Source organism: Erythrolamprus reginae, chromosome 9, assembly GCF_031021105.1.
Source record: "Erythrolamprus reginae isolate rEryReg1 chromosome 9, rEryReg1.hap1, whole genome shotgun sequence".
In the NCBI taxonomy this organism is placed as follows: domain Eukaryota; kingdom Metazoa; phylum Chordata; class Lepidosauria; order Squamata; family Dipsadidae; genus Erythrolamprus; species Erythrolamprus reginae.
Genome location: NC_091958.1, coordinates 47,687,071 through 47,693,553, shown reverse-complemented (window position 1 = coordinate 47,693,553; position 6,483 = coordinate 47,687,071). Strand labels below are relative to the sequence as shown.

Below are 6,483 nucleotides of genomic sequence, written 5' to 3'. Positions count from 1 at the left end.
TGTGTGATTTTAAAAACAAAAGACTTGAATTATCGTATGTAAAAGGTTGTTTACTGTGGGGGGATAGAGTGATCATTCCCAAAAGCCTAAGGGGAAAGGTACTCAAAATGTTACATGTGGGTCATCCTGGGATTGTCAGGATGAAGAGCCTGGCAAGGGGGCATTTATGGTGGCCAGGGCTGGATGCTGATATTGAAAATTGGGTTTCAAAGTGTGATCCGTGCCAAGAGTCACGACCCAGTCCCCCCAAAACAACTCCGGCTGAGTGGGAACAGCCTGCTGGTCCTTGGTCTAGAATCCACATTGATTTTGCTGGCCCAGTGGGGTCTCAGTATTTTTTAATAGTGGTGGATGCTTTCTCCAAATGGTTGGAAATAATAGCAATGAACAACATAACCACAAGTGCCACTATCAAGGTATTGAGCAGACTGTTTGCATCCCATGGTTGCCCAGATCTCTTAGTGTCTGACAATGGGCCACAGCTAACAGCCAGGCAATTCGAATTGTTCCTAGATGGCCTAGGGGTCAGGCATGCCCTCATCTCGCCTTATTCGCCCTGGGCTAACGGATTGGCAGAACGTTACGTACGGGTGGCAAAGGAGGCATTGCGCAGATCAGGCCCTGGGGATGTGCAACAGAACTTGGACCAATTCTTACTCACCCAACACATTACCCCTAACTCGCACACACATGTAAGCCCTGCAGAGTTATTGATGGGAAGGAAGTTGAGGTCACCACTAGACAGGTTAAACCCAAGGTTCTGTGTTAATAATAACCAAATGTGTACAAAACCTGAAAGAGAAATGTATTTGGGACAAAATGTATATGTAAAAAGTTTTGATGGAAATGTAAATTGGATGAAGGGAATTATTGTTAAGCAAAATGCACCTAAGACCTATGTTGTTAAACTAGAGGATGGTCGTTTGTGGAAACGACACATAGACCACATTCGGAAGCGAACAGAAAATCAATTGCCACAAACCGCTGACATGGACTCTCCCCCTTCAACAGACTTTAGTACATTGCCCGAAATAAGAGACACGCAAAGAGACTTATCGGGCCAGGGGGAACCATCCAGCGACGCCGAACCATCCTCGTCCTCCGAAGCCTTCGTTGGGCCCGCCAGGCCAAGTCCGCAACACCGGGAGAACAGCGGCGAGCCATCCTCCACAGTCGGTGGCGAAGGAGAAATTGAACTGCGCAGGTCAGCGCGAGCTCCTCAGAGGCCCCACCGATTGGACGACTTTGTCACATGGCTTTCTTGATGGATGTGTCCAACTATGAGGGGAGGGGTGTTGTATCCTGTAATGGCTACCTTGTAACTCTGTAAATAGTTTGTTCCTCTTTCAGCGCTGTCTGAGCCCAAGCAGGAAGTCGCTCCTGATTGGCTCAGACGCGGCCGGCTCTGGCTTTGGCGGGAACCGCAAATATATAAAAGGAGCGGTTTCTCCAGCCAGAGTCAGTCGGTACTCGCTGAATTGTCGCTTTACCTTGCTGAGCTGTCACTTATTCTCTGAGCTGAATAAAAGTACCGATTGCTCCAAACCCTGTCTCTGGGTCTACTTCAGGGACGACACAGAAAGAGATAACATTTGGAAATGACTCGAGCAGATGCCAACCTGATTCACCGAACTGTAACAAGGAAACAGTTAGAGTGCAAGATTCTGTTATTCTTAGCCAATTTCATACTTCCTGAAGAGTTGATTTCCTAGAAGAGCTGATAATTATGATGCCCTACAATAAGAAAGTGGCATTCCTGGAATTTTTGCTGTGTTCTTTCTTGACCAGGTTCTACATTGATGGGTTGGCATTAATTTGGAAATTGCAGCTTAGAATTGCAGCAAAATGGATCAGTTGATTATGATGTTATCTCCTGGTGGGAAATAATTTGACCAGGTGGGAGCTATCGCAGGCCAGGCCTGTAATTTTGGCCCCAGAAATTGTGGTGTGATTCATCACAGGGAGCGTAAAAGAGCGATTTTCTGCTCCAACTCCTGAGTCCTTAATAGGGTAAGGAACTACTATTTCCTTAGCTATAGAATAGAATAGAATAGAATAGAATAGAATATAATTTTTTATTGGCCAAGTGTGATTGGACACACAAGGAATTTGTCTTGGTGCATATGCTCTCAGCGTACATAAAATAAAATATACATTTGTCAAGAATCATGTGGTACAACACTTAATGATTGTCACAGGGGTCAAATAAGCAATGAAGAAGCAATATTAATAAAAATCTTAGGATATAAGCAACAAGTTACAGTCATACAGTCAACATGGGAGGAAATGGGTGATAGGAATGATGAGAAAAACTAGTAGAATAGAAGTGCAGATTTAGTAGAAAGTCTGACAGTGTCGAGGGAATTATTTGTTTAGTAGAGTGATGGCGTTCGGAAAAAAACTGTTCTTGTGTCTAGTTGTCTTGGTGTGCAGTGCTCTGTAGCGACGTTTTGAGGGTAGGAGTTGAAACAATTTGTGTCCAGGATGTGAGGGGGTCAGTAAATATTTTCTCCACCCTCTTTTTGACTCGTGCAGTATACAGGTCCTCAATGGAAGGCAGGTTGGCAGCAATTGCTTTTTCTGCAGTTCTGATTCTCCTATATGGAGTGTATGGAGCATCCACGGAGGGGTAGCACCTCTGGTGTAGGGACATGTTGTGCACTTTTAGGGCAGCTCATTTTGGGGCAGCTTTTAGGGCAGTGAGTTCACCTTTGGTCCACGTCTGTCACTCAGCTTTCACCTGTGGCTCCCAGAAGTACAAGGGTCGCCCAGAAAGTAATGCACCATTTTTTTCAGCAACTATTTATTGAACACAATGAAACTTACACACAAGAAAGAATGATGTTTCTTCTATGTTCTGCCGGGCTCTCTGGTAGGAGCCTCCTGAAAATTCAAGGGTACCAATTGCAGACACACACACGTTTGAAAATTCAAAACAATGTTCTTTATCACAAAATTCAAAATAAACTAAGCACTCTTTTTGTATTGCAAAGAGCACTCTTCCCAAAACAACCGGGTAGTCCGTACAATTTCCCTTAAGCAGTCATTAAGTACTTAGCTAGCAGCTGTGAAGAAGCTTCACACCCCTTCTTCTTCCAATGAAGTGAGAACACACACACACACACACACACACACACGTTGCTCTGCTTTGGTTTCAAAGGCGTGAAAAAATCAACAAAGTCCAGAAAACAGCAACACAGGATTCCTGAAGAACTGCGATCAGATACTCTTCCACAATGGCCAAACCCACACGCTGCTGTTTATAGCAGCAGCCCTAATTACTGGAGCCCCACCCAACCACAGGTGGCCTCATTTTCTCTTGTAATAATCCTTCAGTTGTTGTCTCCTATGCATCACTCTACGCATGCGTGGATGTGTCGTTAATTCTTGTTCAGAATCCAAAGATGATACAGATGATTGATCTCCTCCTGGGCTGTCTGCCAAACTCCCCTCTTCCCTGTCACTCATGCTGCCTTGGTCAGAGGAGGCTTCATTGGCAGATTCCATCGGGAGCAAAACAGGCCTGTGGCATGTGGATGTCTCCCCCACATCCACCTGCACATTCCTTGGGGAAGGAGCTGGGCCAGAGCTAACCACAACATTCTACACTCCCTATTTTTCCATGTAATCTCCATCCCATTCCATGGCCTTCCTCCAGCGAGACACAGGGTGTGTATGCCCTCTTGGTACCACTCGTTCTGGTCACGAAGCCATTTCCACACTGTGCAGAATCACCTCTAATGGCCTCACCTTCTGTGCCCAGCGACTAACCGTACTTCTGTCGACTTCAGATTCTCCATAAACCGTACACAAACGTTTGTGAATGTTCCCAACAGTTTCTTTCTCTGCAGTGAGAAATTCAATGACGACCCGCTGCTTCTAACATACATCGATTGCAGATGCCCTTTTGAAACACTGCTGCAGCTACGCTATCTGTCTGAAGAAGCACAAAATTTACACACACACACTCCTGACGATTCAAATAATGTATATCTAAAGTTTCACATTCGTCTCATTATTGTAGGCTGAGAAAAAAATGTGGTGCATTGTTTTCTGGGCGACCCTCATAGCATGCAAAGCGGCTATGCCCCGGGCAACAGCCTCGACAGGTTGACCAAACCAGGTTGAGAGTAGGCAATGTGCCACTGACTTTCAGCGAGATCGGGGCTTATTCATTCATTCATTCATTCATTCATTCTTTATTTATTGGATTTGTATGCCGTCCCTCTCCGTGAACTCGGGGCGGCTAACAACAGTGATAAAAACAGCATGTAACAATCCAATACTAAAACAACTAAAAAACCCTTATTTATAAAACCAAACATACATACAAACATACCATGCATAAATTGTAGAGGCCTAGGGGGAAAGAATATCTCAGTTCCCCCATGCCTGGTGGCAAAGGTGGGTTTTAAGGAGCTTACGAAAGGCGAGGAGGGTGGGGGCAATTCTAATCTCTGGGGGGAGTTGGTTCCAGAGGGTCGGGGCCGCCACAGAGAAGGCTCTTCCCCTGGGTCCCACCAAACGACATTGTTTAGTTGACGGGATCCGGAGAAGGCCAACTCTGTGGGACCTAACTGGTCGCTGGGATTCGTGCGGCAGAAGGCGGTCCCGGAGATATTCTGGTCCGATGCAATGAAGGGCTTTATAGGTCATAACCAACACTTTGAATTGTGACCGGAAACTGATCGGCAACCAATGCAGACTGCGGAGTGTTGGTGTGACATGGGCTTGTCTATCCCGAGCATGTGAAGACAGATTCCGGCAGACTGAGCAGATGAAACCTACTAGAATAGGACAACGGTCACGAAGGCGGTATCTGTAAGCGGCAAGACACGTGGTCAACCACTGCGCCCAGCCCATCACCAATTGCCTCGACTCTTGTCGAGCAAGCGCAGAGGGTTAAAAAGAAGAAAATGGATATTTATTTATTTATTGATGTATTTATTTTATTAATTCGATTTCTGGGCCGCCCTTCTCCTGAGACTCAGGGCAGTTTACAGCAAATTTATGCAAAACACGTTAGAAATCTACAATAAAATCTACATTTAAAATATTGTCTTAAAACTCCAATACATAAAATTAATCAATCACATCCATATATACATTCAATCATTGGCCGGGACTAAATCATTGACCGGGGCTATGTCCAGGAGGGGAAGGCGGAGCCCCGCGCTGCCATCGCTATTGGTTTATTTATTTATTTTGTTCAGTACACAATGAGGGATTTAGTGGGTATATATCTATATACACATAGTAAAATACATGATGAAGGTTATAGAAGAGATATTCATAGTAAAATATATCTAACAAATAATAGAAAAGAAGGTATAGTAATAGAACATATCAATGAAAGAATAGAAGAAGAGATATAGGAATAGAAGAAAGATATAGGAGAAGTAGGAGAGCAATAGGACAGGGGACGGAAGGCACTCTAGTGCACTTGTACTCGCCCCTTACTGACCTCTTAGGAATCTGGATAGGTCAACCGTAGATAATCTAAGGGTAAAGTGTTGGGGGTTTGGGGATGACACTATGGAGTCCGGTAATGAATTCCACACTTCGACAACTCGGTTACTGAAGTCATATTTTTTACAGTCAAGTTTGGAGCGGTTAATATTAAGTTTAAATCTGTTGTGTGCTCTTGTGTTGTTGTGGTTGAAGCTGAAGTAGTCGCCGACAGGCAGGACGTTGCAGCATATGATCTTGTGGGCAATACTTAGATCTTGTTTACAAACCATCGGCGCCCGCTGCTACCGGTATGCCCAATCCGGGGCGAACCGGTAGCATTTCGCCTCTGTCCGTTACCCCTCATACATGTAAGGCATGGGGTATATTTATAAATACACATACACGCACCATTAACGAGTCATTACCAAGGCCATTAAAAAGATTCAGGAAACCATTTGACGCGCTCCTTTCTGTAATCACAGATTGCATTCAGGTTTCTGCTGCTGAAATTTTTTAAAAAAAATGCCACAAGAGACTATATTTTGGCAGTTCCCAAACCGCGTAGGGAAAGAGTTTGCTTTCCGATTGTTTCCATTAGCTGGAGATCATTAAATTAAACATGCACGCATCGAGCAACAGGAATTTTCTTAATTTACACAATTGCCAGCAGCGCCCCGTTGTTTTGAAAATAGTAACACCCATATGGGATTTTGCAGAGTGAGAATCTCTGTGGAAAAAAACCTGGATAGGACTAAAAAAAAAAAAAATTTACGTAGGAAATATATTTATTTATTTGTTTGCTTGTTTGTCTATCTGTTTGTTTATTATTGATTCCATTTGTATGCTGCCCAATTCCCTAAGGACTCTAGGCAGCTCACAACCAAAAATTAAAACATACAGAAAATATTAAAACCTCTAAAAACAATTTCAAAACAATTACAAACCGTTAAAAATCATACATATCATTTATGGATCGGATAGGATCAATAGCCCCAGGCCTGGTGGAAAAGCAAGGTCTTTACAGCTTTCCGT

The 6,483-nt window shown here is 44.0% G+C and overlaps 1 protein-coding gene across 2 annotated transcripts in view; it reads right to left on the bottom strand.

The window, feature by feature from the left end:
• Positions 1–4,923: 4,923 nt before the first annotated feature.
• The window catches only part of MPV17L (MPV17 mitochondrial inner membrane protein like), a 15,863-nt gene continuing 14,303 nt past the window's right edge, over positions 4,924–6,483 (bottom strand). For both annotated transcript variants that reach the window (XM_070761880.1, XM_070761881.1), the window contains exon 5: positions 4,924–6,202. The gene's annotated coding sequence lies outside the window, so the exon portion shown is untranslated. The remainder of the gene's footprint in view (positions 6,203–6,483) is intronic.